Below are 18,559 nucleotides of genomic sequence, written 5' to 3' on the forward strand. Positions count from 1 at the left end.
ACTCACTCACTGTCAGTGAGTTAGTTACAGTACATCAGTCTCACACTCACTGTCAGTGAGTTAGTTACAGTACATCAGTCTCTCACTCACCGTCAGTTAGTTAGTTACAGTACATCAGTCTCTCACACTCACTGTCAATGAGTTAGTTACAGTACATCAGTCTCTCACACTCACTGTCAATGAGTTAGTTACAGTACATCGGTCTCTCACACTCACTGTCAGTGAGTTAGTTACAGTACATCAGTCTCACACTCACTGTCAGTGAGTTAGTTACAGTACATCAGTCTCTCACACTCACTGTCAGTGAGTTAGTTACAGTACATCAGTTTCACACTCACTGTCAATGAGTTAGTTACAGTACATCAGTCTCTCACACTCACTGTCAATGAGTTAGTTACAGTACATCAGTCTCTCACTCACCATCAGTGAGTTAGTTCCAGTACATCAGTCTCTCACACTCACTGTCAAGTGAGTTAGTTACAGTACATCAGTCTCTCACTCACTGTCAATGAGTTAGTTACAGTACATCAGTCTCTCACTCACTGTCAATGAGTTAGTTACAGAACATCAGTCTCTCACACTCACTGTCAATGAGTTAGTTGCAGTACATCAGTCTCACACTCACTGTCAGTGAGTTAGTAACAGTACATCAGTCTCTCACACTCACTGTCAGTGAGTTAGTTACAGTACATCAGTCTCTCACTCACCGTCAGTGAGTTAGTTACAGTACATCAGTCTCACACTCACTGTCAGTGAGTTAGCTACAGTACATCAGTCCCACACTCACTGTCAGTGAGTTAGTTACAGTACATCAGTCTCTCACTCACCGTCACTGAGTTAGTTACAGTACATCAGTCTCACACTCACTGTCAGTGAGTTAGTTACAGTACATCAGTCTCTCACACTCACTGTCAATGAGTTAGTTACAGTACATCAGTCTCACACTCACTGTCAGTGAGTTAGTTACAGTACGTCAGTCTCTCATACTCACTGTCAGTGAGTTACTTACAGTACATCAGTCTCACACTCACCGTCAGTGAGTTAGTTACAGTACATCAGTCTCACACTCACTGTCAGTGAGTTAGTTACAGTACATCAGTCTCACACTCAGTCAGTGAGTTAGTTACAGTACATCAGTCTCTCACTCACTGAGTTAGTTACAGTACATCAGTCTCACACTCACTAAGTTAGTTACAGTACATCAGTCTCACACTCACTGTCAGTGAGTTAGTTACAGTACATCAGTCTCTCACTCACCGTCAGTGAGTTAGTTACAGTACATCAGTCTCTCACTCACTGTCAATGAGTTAGTTACAGTACATCAGTCTCACACTCACTGTCAGTGAGTTAGTTACAGTACATCAGTCTCTCACACTCACTGTCAGTGAGTTAGTTACAGTACATCAGTCTCACACTCACCGTCAGTCAGTTAGTTACAGTACATCAGTCTCACACTCACTGTCAGTGAGTTAGTTACAGTACATCAGTCTCACACTCACTGTCAGTGAGTTAGTTACAGTACATCAGTTTCTCACACTCACTGTCAGTGAGTTAGTTACAGTGCATCAGTCTCTCACACTCACTGTCAGTGAGTTAGTTACAGTACATCAGTCTCACACTCACTGAGTTAGTTACAGTACATCAGTCTCACACTCAGTCAGTGAGTTAGTTACAGTACATCAGTCTCACACTCACTGAGTTAGTTACAGTACATCAGTCTCACACTCACTGTCAGTGAGTTAGTTACAGTGCATCAGTCTCACACTCACTGTCAGTGAGTTAGTTACAGTGCATCAGTCTCACACTCATTGTCAGTGAGTTAGTTACAGTACATCAGTCTCTCAGTCACCGTCAGTGAGTTAGTTCCAGTACATCAGTCTCACACTCACTGTCAGTGAGTTAGTTACAGTACATCAGTCTCTCACTCACTGTCAATGAGCTCGTTACAGTACATCAGTCTCTCACTCAATGTCAATTAGTTAGTTACAGTACATCAGTCTCTCACACTCACTGTCAATGAGTTAGTTACAGTACATCAGTCTCACACTCACTGTCAGTGAGTTAGTTACAGTACATCAGTCTCTCACACTCACTGTCAGTGAGTTAGTTACAGTACATCAGTCTCTCACTCACCGTCAGTGAGTTAGTTACAGTACATCAGTCTCACACTCACTGTCAATGAGTTAGTTACAGTACATCAGTCTCTCACACTCACTGTCAATGAGTTAGTTACAGTACATCAGTCTCTCACACTCACTGTCAATGAGTTAGTTACAGTACATCAGTCTCTCACACTCACTGTCAGTGAGTTAGTTACAGTACATCAGTCTCTCACTCACCGTCAGTGAGTTAGTTACAGTACATCAGTCTCACACTCACTGTCAGTGAGTTAGTTACAGTACATCAGTCTCTCACTCACCGTCAGTGAGTTAGTTCCAGTACATCAGTCTCACACTCACTGTCAGTGAGTTAGTTACAGTACATCAGTCTCTCACTCACCGTCAGTGAGTTAGTTACAGTACATCAGTCTCTCACTCACTGTCAATGAGTTAGTTACAGTACATCAGTCTCTCACTCACTGTCAATGAGTTAGTTACAGTACATCAGTCTCTCACACTCACTGTCAATGAGTTAGTTGCAGTACATCAGTCTCACACTCACTGTCAGTGAGTTAGTTACAGTACATCAGTCTCTCACACTCACTGTCAGTGAGTTAGTTACAGTACATCAGTCTCTCACTCACCGTCAGTGAGTTAGTTACAGTACATCAGTCTCACACTCACTGTCAGTGAGTTAGCTCCAGTACATCAGTCTCTCACACTCACTGTCAGTGAGTTAGTTACAGTGCATCAGTCTCTCACACTCACTGTCAGTGAGTTAGTTACAGTGCATCAGTCTCTCGCACTCACTGTCAGTGAGTTAGTTACAGTGCATCAGTCTCACACTCATTGTCAGTGAGTTTGTTACAGTTCATGAGTCTCACTCACTCACTGTCAGTGAGTTAGTTACAGTACATGAGTCTCACTCACTCACTGTCAGTGAGTTAGTTACAGTCCATGAGTCTCACTCACTCACTGTCAGTGAGTTAGTTACAGTACATCAGTCTCTCACACTCACTGTCAGTGAGTTAGTTACAGTACATGAGTCTCTCACACTCACTGTCAGTGAGTTAGTTACAGTACATCAGTCTCACACTCACTGTCAGTGAGTTAGTTACAGTACATCAGTCTCACACTCACTGTCAGTGAGTTAGTTACAGTACATCAGTCTCTCACACTCACTGTCAGTGAGTTAGTTACAGTGCATCAGTCTCTCACACTCACTGTCAGTGAGTTAGTTACAGTACATCAGTCTCACACTCACTGAGTTAGTTACAGTACATCAGTCTCACACTCAGTCAGTGAGTTAGTTACAGTACATCAGTCTCTCACTCAGAGTTAGTTACAGTACATCAGTCTCACACTCACTGAGTTAGTTACAGTACATCAGTCTCACACTCACTGTCAGTGAGTTAGTTACAGTGCATAAGTCTCACACTCACTGTCAGTGAGTTAGTTACAGTGCATCAGTCTCACACTCATTGTCAGTGAGTTAGTTACAGTACATCAGTCTCTCAGTCACCGTCAGTGAGTTAGTTCCAGTACATCAGTCTCACACTCACTGTCAGTGAGTTAGTTACAGTACATCAGTCTCTCACTCACTGTCAATGAGCTCGTTACAGTACATCAGTCTCTCACTCAATGTCAATTAGTTAGTTACAGTACATCAGTCTCTCACACTCACTGTCAATGAGTTAGTTACAGTACATCAGTCTCACACTCACTGTCAGTGAGTTAGTTACAGTACATCAGTCTCTCACCCTCACTGTCAGTGAGTTAGTTACAGTACATCAGTCTCTCACTCACCGTCAGTGAGTTAGTTACAGTACATCAGTCTCACACTCACTGTCAATGAGTTAGTTACAGTACATCAGTCTCTCACACTCACTGTCAATGAGTTAGTTACAGTACATCAGTCTCTCACACTCACTGTCAATGAGTTAGTTACAGTACATCAGTCTCTCACACTCACTGTCAGTGAGTTAGTTACAGTACATCAGTCTCTCACTCACCGTCAGTGAGTTAGTTACAGTACATCAGTCTCACACTCACTGTCAGTGAGTTAGTTACAGTACATCAGTCTCTCACTCACCGTCAGTGAGTTAGTTCCAGTACATCAGTCTCACACTCACTGTCAGTGAGTTAGTTACAGTACATCAGTCTCTCACTCACCGTCAGTGAGTTAGTTACAGTACATCAGTCTCTCACTCACTGTCAATGAGTTAGTTACAGTACATCAGTCTCTCACTCACTGTCAATGAGTTAGTTACAGTACATCAGTCTCTCACACTCACTGTCAATGAGTTAGTTGCAGTACATCAGTCTCACACTCACTGTCAGTGAGTTAGTTACAGTACATCAGTCTCTCACACTCACTGTCAGTGAGTTAGTTACAGTACATCAGTCTCTCACTCACCGTCAGTGAGTTAGTTACAGTACATCAGTCTCACACTCACTGTCAGTGAGTTAGCTCCAGTACATCAGTCTCTCACACTCACTGTCAGTGAGTTAGTTACAGTGCATCAGTCTCTCACACTCACTGTCAGTGAGTTAGTTACAGTGCATCAGTCTCTCGCACTCACTGTCAGTGAGTTAGTTACAGTGCATCAGTCTCACACTCATTGTCAGTGAGTTTGTTACAGTTCATGAGTCTCACTCACTCACTGTCAGTGAGTTAGTTACAGTACATGAGTCTCACTCACTCACTGTCAGTGAGTTAGTTACAGTCCATGAGTCTCACTCACTCACTGTCAGTGAGTTAGTTACAGTACATCAGTCTCTCACTCACTGTCAATGAGTTAGTTACAGTGCATCAGTCTCTCACACTCACTGTCAGTGAGTTAGTTACAGTACATCAGTCTCTCACACTCACTGTCAATGAGTTAGTTACAGTACATCAGTCTCTCACACTCACTGTCAGTGAGTTAGTTACAGTACATCAGTCTCTCACTCACTGTCAATGAGTTAGTTACAGTACATCAGTCTCTCACTCACTGTCAGTGAGTTAGTTACTGTACATCAGTCTCTCACACTCACTGTCAGTGAGTTCCAGTCCATCAGTCTCTCACACTCACTGTCAGTGAGTTAGTTACAGTACATCAGTCTCTCACTCACGGTCAATGAGTTAGTTACAGTACATCAGTCTCACACTCACTGTCAGTGAGTTAGTTACAGTACATCAGTCTCACACTCACTGTCAGTGAGTTAGTTACAGTACATCAGTCTCTCACTCACTGTCAATGAGTTAGTTACAGTGCATCAGTCTCACACTCATTGTCAGTGAGTTAGTTACAGTACATCAGTCTCACACTCATTGTCAGTGAGTTAGTTACAGTACATCAGTCTCACACTCACTGTCAGTGAGTTAGTTACAGTACATCAGTCTCTCACTCACCGTCAGTGAGTTAGTTCCAGTACATCAGTCTCACACTCACTGTCAGTGAGTTAGTTACAGTACATCAGTCTCTCACTCACCGTCAGTGAGTTAGTTACAGTACATCAGTCTCTCACTCACTGTCAATGAGTTAGTTACAGTACATCAGTCTCTCACGCTCACAGTCAGTGAGTTAGTTACAGTACATCAGTCTCACACTCACTGTCAGTGAGTTAGTTACAGTACATCAGTCTCTCACACTCATTGTCAGTGAGTTAGTTACAGTACATCAGTCTCACACTCACTGTCAGTGAGTTAGTTACATTACATCAGTCTCACACTCACTGTCAGTGAGTTAGTTACAGTACATCAGTCTCTCACACTCACTGTCAGTGAGTTAGTTACAGTACATCAGTCTCTCACACTCACTGTCAGTGAGTTAGTTACGGTACATCAGTCTCTCACACTCACTGTCAGTGAGTTAGTTACAGTACATCAGTCTCTCACACTCACTGTCAGTGAGTTAGTTACAGTACATCAGTCTCTCACACTCACTGTCAGTGAATTAGTTACAGTGCATCAGTCTCACACTCACTGTCAGCGAGTTAGTTACAGTGCATCAGTCTCTCACACTCACTGTCAGTGAGTTAGTTACAGTACATCAGTCTCACACTCACTGTCAGTGAGTTAGCTACAGTACATCAGTCTCACACTCACTGTCAGTGAGTTAGTTACAGTACATCAGTCTCTCACTCACCGTCAGTGAGTTAGTTACAGTACATCAGTCTCACACTCACTGTCAGTGAGTTAGTTACAGTACATCAGTCTCTCACACTCACTGTCAGTGAGTTAGTTACAGTACATCAGTCTCTCACACTCACTGTCAGTGAGTTAGTTACAGCACATCAGTCTCTCACTCACTGTCAATGAGTTAGTTACAGTACATCAGTCTCTCACACTCACTGTCAATGAGTTAGTTACAGTACATCAGTCTCACACTCACTGTCAATGAGTTAGTTACAGTGTATCAGTCTCACACTCACTGTCAGTGAGTTAGTTACAGTACATCAGTCTCTCACTCACTGAGTTAGTTACAGTACATCAGTCTCACACTCACTGAGTTAGTTACAGTACATCAGTCTCACACTCACTGTCAGTGAGTTAGTTACAGTACATCAGTCTCTCACTCACTGTCAGTGAGTTAGTTACAGTACATCAGTCTCACACTCACTGTCAGTGAGTTAGTTACAGTACATCAGTCTCTCACTCACTGTCAGTGAGTTAGCTACAGTACATCAGTCTCTCACTGACCGTCAGTGAGTTAGTTACAGTACATCAGTCTCTCACTCACCGTCAGTGAGTTCCAGTACATCAGTCTCACACTCACTGTCAGTGAGTTAGTTGCAGTACATCAGTCTCACACTCAATGTCAGTGAGTTAGTTGCAGTACATCAGTCTCTCACTCACTGAGTTATTTACAGTACATCAGTCTCACACTCACTGTCAGTGAGTTAGTTACAGTACATCAGTCTCACACTTACTGTCAGTGAGTTAGTTACAGTACATCAGTCTCACACTCACTGTCAGTGAGTTAGTTACAGTACATCAGTCTCTCACACTCACTGTCAGTGAGTTAGTTACAGTACATCAGTCTCTCACACTCACTGTCAGTGAGTTAGTTACAGTGCATCAGTCTCACACTCACTGTCAGTGAGTTAGTTACAGTACATCAGTCTCTCACTCACTGTCAGTGAGTTAGTTACAGTACATCAGTCTCACACTCACTGTCAGTGAGTTAGTTACAGTACATCAGTCTCTCACGCTCACAGTCAGTGAGTTAGTTACAGTACATCAGTCTCACACTCACTGTCAGTGAGTTAGTTACAGTACATCAGTCTCACACTCACTGTCAGTGAATTAGTTACAGTACATCAGTCTCACACTCACTGTCAGTGAGTTAGTTACAGTACATCAGTCTCTCACACTCACTGTCAGTGAGTTAGTTACAGTACATCAGTCTCTCACACTCACTGTCAGTGAGTTAGTTACAGTACATCAGTCTCTCACACTCACTGTCAGTGAGTTAGTTACAGTACATCAGTCTCTCACACTCACTGTCAGTGAGTTAGTTACAGTACATCAGTCTCTCACACTCACTGTCAGTGAATTAGTTACAGTGCATCAGTCTCACACTCACTGTCAGTGAGTTAGTTACAGTGCATCAGTCTCTCACACTCACTGTCAGTGAGTTAGTTACAGTACATCAGTCTCACACTCACTGTCAGTGAGTTAGTTACAGTACATCAGTCTCTCACACTCACTGTCAGTGAGTTAGTTACAGTACATCAGTCTCTCACACTCACTGTCAGTGAGTTAGTTACAGTACATCAGTCTCTCACACTCACTGTCAGTGAGTTAGTTACAGTACATCAGTCTCACACTCATTGTCAGTGAGTTAGTTACAGTACATCAGTCTCACACTCACTGTCAGTGAGTTAGTTACAGTACATCAGTCTCTCACACTCACTGTCAGTGAGTTAGTTACAGTGCATCAGTCTCACACTCACTGTCAGTGCGTTAGTTACAGTGCATCAGTCTCTCACACTCACTGTCAGTGAGTTAGTTACAGTACATCTGTCTCACACTCACTGTCAGTGAGTTAGTTACAGTGCATCAGTCTCACACTCACTGTCAGTGAGTTAGTTACAGTACATCAGTCTCTCACACTCACTGTCAGTGAGTTAGTTACAGTACATCAGTCTCACACTCACTGTCAGTGAGTTAGTTACAGTGCATCAGTCTCACACTCACTGTCAGTGAGTTAGTTACAGTACATCAGTCTCTCACACTCACTGTCAGTGAGTTAGTTACAGTACATCAGTCTCTCACTCACTGTCAATGAGTTAGTTACAGTGCATCAGTCTCTCACACTCACTATCAGTGAGTTAGTTACAGTACATCAGTCTCTCACACTCACTGTCAGTGAGTTAGTTACAGTGCATCAGTCTCTCACACTCACTGTCAGTGAGTTAGTTACAGTACATCAGTCTCACACTCACTGTCAGTGAGTTAGTTACAGTACATCAGTCTCACACTCACTGTCAGTGAGTTAGTTACAGTACATCAGTCTCTCACACTCACTGTCAGTGAGTTAGTTACAGTACATCAGTCTCACACTCACTGTCAGTGAGTTAGTTACAGTGCATCAGTCTCACACTCACTGTCAGTGAGTTAGTTACAGTACATCAGTCTCTCACACTCACTGTCAGTGAGTTAGTTACAGTACATCAGTCTCTCACTCACTGTCAATGAGTTAGTTACAGTGCATCAGTCTCTCACACTCACTGTCAGTGAGTTAGTTACAGTACATCAGTCTCTCACACTCACTGTCAATGAGTTAGTTACAGTACATCAGTCTCTCACACTCACTGTCAGTGAGTTAGTTACAGTACATCAGTCTCTCACTCACTGTCAATGAGTTAGTTACAGTACATCAGTCTCTCACTCACTGTCAGTGAGTTAGTTACTGTACATCAGTCTCTCACACTCACTGTCAGTGAGTTCCAGTACATCAGTCTCTCACACTCACTGTCAGTGAGTTAGTTACAGTACATCAGTCTCTCACTCACTGTCAATGAGTTAGTTACAGTACATCAGTCTCACACTCACTGTCAGTGAGTTAGTTACAGTACATCAGTCTCACACTCACTGTCAGTGAGTTAGTTACAGTACATCAGTCTCTCACTCACTGTCAATGAGTTAGTTACAGTGCATCAGTCTCACACTCATTGTCAGTGAGTTAGTTACAGTACATCAGTCTCACACTCATTGTCAGTGAGTTAGTTACAGTGCATCAGTCTCACACTCATTGTCAGTGAGTTAGTTACAGTACATCAGTCTCACACTCACTGTCAGTGAGTTAGTTACAGTACATCAGTCTCACACTCACTGTCAGTGAGTTAGTTACAGTACATCAGTCTCACACTCACTGTCAGTGAGTTAGTTACAGTACATCAGTCTCTCACTCACTGTCAATGAGTTAGTTACAGTGCATCAGTCTCACACTCATTGTCAGTGAGTTAGTTACAGTACATCAGTCTCACACTCATTGTCAATGAGTTAGTTACAGTGCATCAGTCTCACACTCATTGTCAGTGAGTTAGTTACAGTACATCAGTCTCACACTCATTGTCAGTGAGTTAGTTACAGTACATCAGTCTCACACTCACTGTCAGTGAGTTAGTTACAGTACATCAGTCTCTCACACTCACTGTCAGTGAGTTAGTTACAGTACATCAGTCTCTCACACTCATTGTCAGTGAGTTAGTTACAGTACATGAGTCTCACACTCATTGTCAGTGAGTTAGTTACAGTACATGAGTCTCACACTCATTGTCAGTGAGTTAGTTACAGTACATCAGTCTCACACTCATTGTCAGTGAGTTAGTTACAGTACATGAGTCTCACACTCATTGTCAGTGAGTTAGTTACAGTACATCAGTCTCACACTCATTGTCAGTGAGTTGCAGTCCAACAGTTTCACTCACGAGCACGATTTTCTCTGCTACGCGTGGCTTCCTCACGGCTTCGGAAAGTTTTCTGTTTCCGTTTCCGGGCTAAGTTTGTTTTTATTTCCGGGGGTTTTCAGCTGTGATGCACTTCCGCCACAATCGGTAGACTCAGTGCTGAACCCTGCAGTATCCATCCACTCTTTTCCAAGCCCTCCTCCATCACCCATCACCCTCCATCCTTCACCCTCACACCCACCTGTATCCATCCTCTTTCCTCCTCCCTCACCCCCTCCTGTGTCCATACTCCCTCCTCCACTCTCACCCCCTCCTGTATCCATACTCCCTCCTCCACTGTCATCCCCTCCTGTGTCCATACTCCCTCCTCCACTCTCACCCCCTCCTGTGTCCATACTCCCTCCTCCACTCTCACCCCCTCCTGTGTCCATACTCCCTCCTCCACTCTCACCCCCTCCTGTGTCCATACTCCCTCCTCCACTCTCACCCCCTCCTGTGTCCATACTCCCTCCTCCACTCTCACCCCCTCCTGTGTCCATACTCCCTCCTCCACTCTCACCCCCTCCTGTGTCCATACTCCCTCCTCCACTCTCACCCCCTCCTGTGTCCATACTCCCTCCTCCACTCTCACCCACTCCTGTGTCCATACTCCCTCCTCCACTCTCACCCCCTCCTGTGTCCATACTCCCTCCTCCACTCTCACCCCCTCCTGTATCCATACTCCCTCCTCCACTCTCACCCCCTCCTGTATCCATACTCCCTCCTCCACTCTCACCCCCTCCTGTGTCCATACTCCCTCCTCCACTCTCACCCACTCCTGTGTCCATACTCCCTCCTCCACTCTCACCCCCTCCTGTGTCCATACTCCCTCCTCCACTCTCACCCCCTCCTGTGTCCATACTCCCTCCTCCACTCTCACCCCCTCCTGTGTCCATACTCCCTCCTCCACTCTCACCCCCTCCTGTGTCCATACTCCCTCCTCCACTCTCACCCCCTCCTGTGTCCATACTCCCTCCTCCACTCTCACCCCCTCCTGTGTCCATACTCCCTCCTCCACTCTCACCCCCTCCTGTGTCCATACTCCCTCCTCCACTCTCACCCCCTCCTGTGTCCATACTCCCTCCTCCACTCTCACCCCCTCCTGTATCCATACTCCCTCCTCCACTCTCACCCCCTCCTGTGTCCATACTCCCTCCTCCACTCTCACCCCCTCCTGTGTCCATACTCCCTCCTCCACTCTCACCCCCTCCTGTGTCCATACTCCCTCCTCCACTCTCACCCCCTCCTGTGTCCATACTCCCTCCTCCACTCTCACCCCCTCCTGTGTCCATACTCCCTCCTCCACTCTCACCCCCTCCTGTGTCCATACTCCCTCCTCCACTCTCACCCCCTCCTGTATCCATACTCCCTCCTCCACTCTCACACCCTCCTGTATCCATACTCCCTCCTCCACTCTCACACCCTCCTGTATCCATCCTCTTTCCTCCTCCCTCACGCCTCCTCCACCCTCCCCCTCCTTCACCCCCTCCTGTATCCATACTCCCTCCTCCACCCTCACCCCCTCCTGTATCCATACTCCCTCCTCCACTCTCACTCCCTCCTGTATCCATCCTCCACCCCCTCATTCATTCCCTCATCCATGCCCTCCCTCACTTCTTCATCCAGACCCTCCCCACCACCTCATCCCCTCTCTCTCATCCTCCCTGCTCTCACACCCTTCCCTTAGCCCCATCCCCACTTTCCTCTCCCTCCCATCCTACTGCCCCCCCACTCACTCTACTGCCCCACCCATCATCCCTCTTCAACCCACCCACCAGTCTTCTCCCCCCCCCCCCCCCCCCAAGTCTTCTCCTCCCCCCCCCCCCCCACCCTTGAGTTAAAGATGGAAAGTTTATTCACTACTATAAAGGTGTCAGGAAAGATTTAAAGCACTTGTATGTACATTCACGGTAAGATGTCTTACAACACCAGGTTAAAGTACAACAGGTTTGTTTCGAATCACTAGCTTAAGGAGCGCAGCTCCATCCTTAAGTGAATACAGAGGTGGGTTCCAGAAACACATGTGGACAAAGTCAATGATGCAAGATAATACTTTGAGTGCGAGTCTTTACAGGTCCAGATCGAGCGACTGGAGAGAGGGATAATCACAGGTTTAAAGAGGTGTGAATTGTCTCAAGCCAGGACAGTTGGTTGGATTTCGCAAGTCCAGGCCAGATGGTCGGGGGGTCAATGCGACATGAATCCCAAGTCTCGGTTGAGGCCGTACTCATGTATGCGGAATAGATGATGAATCTTGCAGCCATCACAATTTGATTCCATTCGGGTTGACTTTGATAGGTAGATGGTCAGTATTCTACAGGCGAATAGTTGATTCTTCAATTCCAGTGTTCTTTGATGGGTAGTGTTGGATTCAGCAATTATAGAAGGGAGTCCTTTAAAATATTAGCTTAAAAATATTCCTGAAAATGACTGAATTTGTAAAAATAATGTGATTAAGTTATAATTATAAACACTGTCCATGGCTGTATCAAATGTTACAAATAATAAACTACAATTCTGACATCTGATATGAAGGTACATTCAACAAGATTGAAACAGTATCCTAGCTGAGACCAGATGGGACATTAGGGAGTTTGAACGTGGCACAGATGTCAGGAGACACTTCAAGAGACACGGAGAAAGCATTTTCCAGTTAATTTCGTGTGAATGTACCAAAATATGTCTTTAAGAAATAAAAACTTTGCTTCCATTCATCCAACTGGACTGACCTATCTATGAACGAGAGATAAGATAAATCTTACTGGTGAGCCACAAAAGGAGATACCTTTCCAGAGTACCGGACATGGAAGAACGGAGGTGAGGCAAGATATCTGAAATCTGTGACCGTGTAGAGAACGGTGCTCCCTTAAGTTTCCTTTACGAACCGAATGTGCCTGTTGTGATTGGAACATGGGGAACTCTGATAGCACTCAGGGTCCAACAGAAACTTCTTCAGAACATATTTCAGAAAGCGAAACTTTACACACAACAGTGCCTTGATTTGCCCAAGATCAGCAAGAACATAGAACGGCCAATTTTAAAGATACATGATTCTAAGGGACAATGGTCTCCTGATGATATTCAAACGACTTGGAAACACATAAATAAAAAGAGAGATAAGGAGCATGAAATCATGTTTGATTATAATGAGTCAGATTGTCAAACGGAATGAAAACATTCAAAGTACGAATTATGACCGTGAGATTAAAAAACAGAAAGAACAGATGCGAGCAATTTGTGAAGAATTAAATACACATCGACCAAGGAATGAGCTTTTGGAGTTTTTAGAACAAGAGAATGCACGATTTAAAAGTAAGATAGATAGTGAAAAATCTCGTAAACCTCGTGAAAAATGGGCTACGATATGAAAAATATGAATTATTTGTGGAAGATGCTGGATTCGAACGAGAGATAGCAAACCTCTTGATTACGATTCGAGAGATTAAAAATAGAACATCAGTAGAATGTTTGAATGTAAGAGAACATCTTTGTGATAAATCTCTCACACCCACAAACCAACAGTATGTCACTTGCACAGAAACCACGCCCCTGCGTGTCAGTGAAATAACTGGGACTGCCCCTGATTTTAAACATGCTGTCTCAAGAAAGAAAAAAGCATGTCTACAAATCCCTTTTTAATGGAATAATTGGAGTCTGATAATTCTGAAGCAGAATTCAACAGGGAAATGCTTGAGGGACACAAAAGAGCCAAAGCTAAAAAAACAGAAGATGTTCGGCTAGCTCCCTTAAAGTTAAAGCGGTATAAAACTGGGACAGTAGAAGTAGTCACTGAAGAAGGAGACAGCAGGATAACCCGGGCCCAATATAATCAACGTATTGTCATGGGAATGGCACTTTAAGAAATGTTTGTCTGCTCAAGTGGCTGCAGTGATGTCAGAGTGTGGGTGGATCTGAGCTCTGGCTCTGCTTTTTACTTTCGCTTTAGGCTGTTTGCTACAGGATGTGTTTAGTTTCGCTTTCAGAGAGAAGAGCTGCAGTGAAAGCCAGCAGATGTGCATGGATCTCTCTACAAGCTAAAGAAATGAAAATGAAATGAAATGAAAATCGCTTATTGTCACAAGTAGGCTTCAAATGAAATAACTGTGAAAAGCCCCGAGTCGCCATATTCCGGCGCCTGTTTGGGGAGGCTGGTCTGGGAATTGATCAGTGCTGCTGGCCTGCCAGAGTGTTCATTTGGATAATTTCAAAGTGATAACTGCTCTCAGTAGAGAATTTAAACCTGATCTCTGTGTTAAAAAGGGTCTTTTGTCTTCCGGATATTGTTTGGGAATTTATTGAGGGTTACCTATAAGTACTGTATTATTTGGGGATTTATAGGTGTTGATAGTTGTTAAGATGTTTACTGTGGGTTTATAAAGTGTTAACTGGTTTCATAAATAAACACTGTTTTAAGTTAAAAGTACTATAGATTTCTGTTGTATTACACCTGCAGAGTCAGTCCGTGTGTTCCCCATAACCACAATCGATTAAAAGTTGTGGATCAGGTGAACTCCATGATACACTTTGGGGTTCTCTAAACCCTGGACCATAACAAATAGTTCATGTTTGAATAGTCCATAAACCTGCTGACCCAGATAGGATTGACCGGTGGTCGAAAGAGTTATCTAACCCAAAGAAGGGGGTTTGGCAACATGGGAGGGGCTTGAGAGATTGAGACAGATTTACAATCTCCATCCATTAGATGGCGTTCAAGTTCTGACTGTAATAACCACCAAACGAGAAAGTGACCAACTTGTTAGAGAAGTCAAAACACCATTAGGGGATGATGAATAATTAGTGCATGATGGGTGGCTGGTAATCAAACAGTGATTATTAAAATATAATCCACCGAGAACTGATTGGACTAATATTTCCAACTACAAACAGAGATTTATGAAAGTGTGGACACAACATTCAGGAATGGAGTTGCCAGGGGAACTGGAGTTGTGGGGTGACAGCACTTTTGGACCATTAAAGTCTGCATTTCTTGCTGGTTGAAAAATAGATGTTTTCAATGCATTAAGGCTAGATTGGGATCAAGGGGTTACCACTTATACGGCATTAGTAACTCGATGTGCTCAATTTGAGCGAGATTTAGATTCTAAAATCCATGTTTTTCAAATGGAGATGCAACCTAAAGGAAAAACAGAGCAAAATGTCATGTATAATTCAAATGCTTTTCAAGAATCAAAAATTTAAAAAGGGAAATGTTATTTTTGTGGGAAAGAAGGACACTGGGCTAGGTCATTGTTGCTAACTTTTGGTTGGTTCAATTGGCTCTGTTTTATAACCTTTGCTCTCGAGTCGCCAAGTATCTTTATGATACCGCCACGAGGTTCAAGTTCGAGTAATGATCAATAACTCAATACACCGATTAGTAAGATTCAAATCAAAATTATTATACACAGTAATCGCTACTCATGCACAAATTCTACGTCTAAGCTACTTCTACGACTAACAGGCCTATACTTAGCTTCGGACTGGCCCACCAGGTCAGGGAACAAATGGCCTTTCGTTCGGGTTCTGAGTCTGCGGGATTCGAAGTTGGTACAGATTGGTAGCTAGGAGCACCTATCTCGTAGCGAGCGTTGACTTAAGACTTACTGGATATCGGCGGCAGTTGAGCCGGTCACGGTCAAGGGTTGGTTCGCGTTGCTGAGTGACCCAGTCAAGAAGAACGATTTGAACTTGGGGGCTTAACTTTATAGTCCCCAGGGGCTTCCCGCTTTTCGGGGCGGACCCTGTACCTGGTTCCAAGTGATTGGACTTCGTTCCAATCGCTTGGTTAGATTTCTCCAATACTGGAGCGGTTCCGTGATTGATGGGCGGCCTTGAGGTGTCCGTTAACCTCTTTTGTGTTGGTTCCTGCTGGCGCCGGAGAGTCTGGCTTAGCTTTGTTTGTCCCAAATGTTGCGATTGTTCCCGAGGATCGCTTATTAGTATGTAGATGGCTACTACATTATTATGCAGATGGCTGCTTGTATCGATGCTGTCTGGGCTTTTGCAGATTTAATACACAGTAACTTGCACCTGCAGGTTGCTGCCTGAATTTCCCTTCAGCCTTTGCTGTTCTCCATTTTAAATCGGGACTTGGCCAACCCAGGTGGCTACACACCTTCCTTGTGATCCTAACGCGAAGGATCACATAACTGCGTTGTTTTTCATTCCCTGACCCGGCGAGCATGCTTCTATGGCCTCTACACTGACCATGACTATGCAAAAAAATGTTAACTGACAATTCTGAGGGGCGCTATGTCAAACAGGGACATGCATTACAAAACAAGAAAATCGGAACCTCTAACTATCATTAATAAACTACACTCACTCAAACATTTCATCACACTGACTTCCTAAACCATACAAACAAAATCATAGCAGTTTTATACACATTTTCTGGCTTGGCAGTCAAGCTCAGGATTGTACAATTGCTCATGAACATTTCTTTATTTACAACAAATCGCAAACGAATGCTCTTTATTATAGATCGCAGGGGTCGGGGGTCTGGTCATATCCGAAAATAGGGGATCTTTGTCCTATATACCGGGGTGCGAGCGCGGTAGGCTCTCCTTCTCCATTTTCTCAGACGAATAGTCTGCGCAATGCAGCAGAGTATCGCCAATACCAATAGGGATTCTATCAAGTAGGACAGGGAGTACCAGGTTATAAACCTGTCACACCAAGATGGTGTGATGTCGCTTGTGACTGGGCTCTGGGTACTGTGGGGAAGTGAATCATTAACAGCTGGGGGGGTTCAGGTCAGGGGGTTCGCGTTCACGCGCAACCAAATGTCCATTAGGGTTATGAGCCATGCGGAGGATGTCCTCATGGTTCTTCTTCTCTCTTTGTTCTCTTCTCGTCTGTTCTCTGGTCCTGGAGCTTCTGGAGTTCTGTGTGATCAAGCATAGTGTCTGTTACTATCTTGGTTTAATATCTCATACGATAGCCTGTCTGTCCTTTAGTGCCAATTACTCCCTTTATAATTGGTGTGACTCCCTCATTTCTTTTCTCCAAAAACCGAATTTCAGGACAAGACACACTTACAAATAATGAACCAGTGCGAGCCGTCTCGCAGACTGTGCGATTTACCATCCAAATGTTTGAGGATGTAAATAGCCTAAGGTTGGCAACCTAAGGATCACCTGAAAACAAAAGAAAACTTTTTGAACAAAACTTGACAAAATGAGGTGCGTATGGGCCGCGACGAGTACGATTTGGATGGAGTCCCCGGGTAGGACGGCAACCAATGCCGTGTGTGCCCTACCCGAGCGTAGCTGACCAAAGGGGGGGTTCCCAGGCAGGGCGGGTCCCAATGCCATTTCTCCACTGCCCGAGTAACCGACAAGAACGGGCAAGAAATGTAGTCATCGTGGGGGGTAGCCATAGTGGTTCTTCCCTCGAACCAGAAGGGCAGTTATGAACGGGTGTCTGTGTAACTGTTTTCAGACGAGTTCCGCTGAACTGGCGCCTGGGACATTAACAAGTCTCTGTGGAAAAATTCTCAGAGGTTTTGGCCGAAAAGGCATGGGGCCGTGGGAAACAAAATTCCTGTCTGACATACAACATTTAACAGTACAAGTACAAACACCATCAAACATGCTGCAGGTTACATCAGAAAGGACACCACTTCTCCCACTTTAAAACATCATCTGGACACCTCACTTATCGGTTGCGAACAGGGTCGCAAAGGGGTTCACGTTTTGGGAGTCAGACTCAAGGTCGTCATCTTCTCCCGGGTGCCAAACTCTTGAGTGTATCAGGGCTGATCGGGCTGCATGGTGTGATTTTGGATCGCTCTCGTCGTTCCGGACGAGTCTGTACGAATTATCTATGATTCTAGGATTCTATGGGAGGCCAGGGAAGAGATTGCTGGACGTTTGGCTTTGATTTTTATGTCATCATTGGCTACAGGAATAGTGCCAGAGGACTGGAGGACAGCAAATGTGGTCCCTTTGTTCAAAAAGGGGAGCAGAGACAACCCCGGCAACTATAGACCGGTGAGCCTCACGTCTGTAGTGGGTAAAGTCTTGGAGGGGATTATAAGGGACAAGATTTATAATCATCTAGATAGGAATGATATGATCAGGGATAGTCAGCATGGCTTTGTGAAGGGTAGGTCATGCCTCACAAACCTTATTGAGTTCTTTGAGAAGGTGACTGAACAGGTAGACGAGGGTAGAGCAGTTGATGTGGTGTATATGGATTTCAGCAAAGCGTTTGATAAGGTTCCCCACGGTAGGCTATTGCAAAAAATACGGAGGCTGGGGATTAAGGGTGATTTAGAGATGTGGATCAGAAATTGGCTAGCTGAAAGAAGACAGAGGGTGGTGGTTGATGGGAAATGTTCAGAATGGAGTACAGTCACAAGTGGAGTACCACAAGGATCTGTTCTGGGGCCGTTGCTGTTTGTCATTTTTATCAATGACCTAGAGGAAGGCACAGAAGGGTGGGTGAGTAAATTTGCAGATGATACTAAAGTCGGTGGTGTTGTCGATAGTGTGGAAGGATGTAGCAGGTTACAGAGG

Source organism: Scyliorhinus torazame, chromosome 7, assembly GCF_047496885.1.
Source record: "Scyliorhinus torazame isolate Kashiwa2021f chromosome 7, sScyTor2.1, whole genome shotgun sequence".
NCBI lineage: Eukaryota > Metazoa > Chordata > Chondrichthyes > Carcharhiniformes > Scyliorhinidae > Scyliorhinus > Scyliorhinus torazame.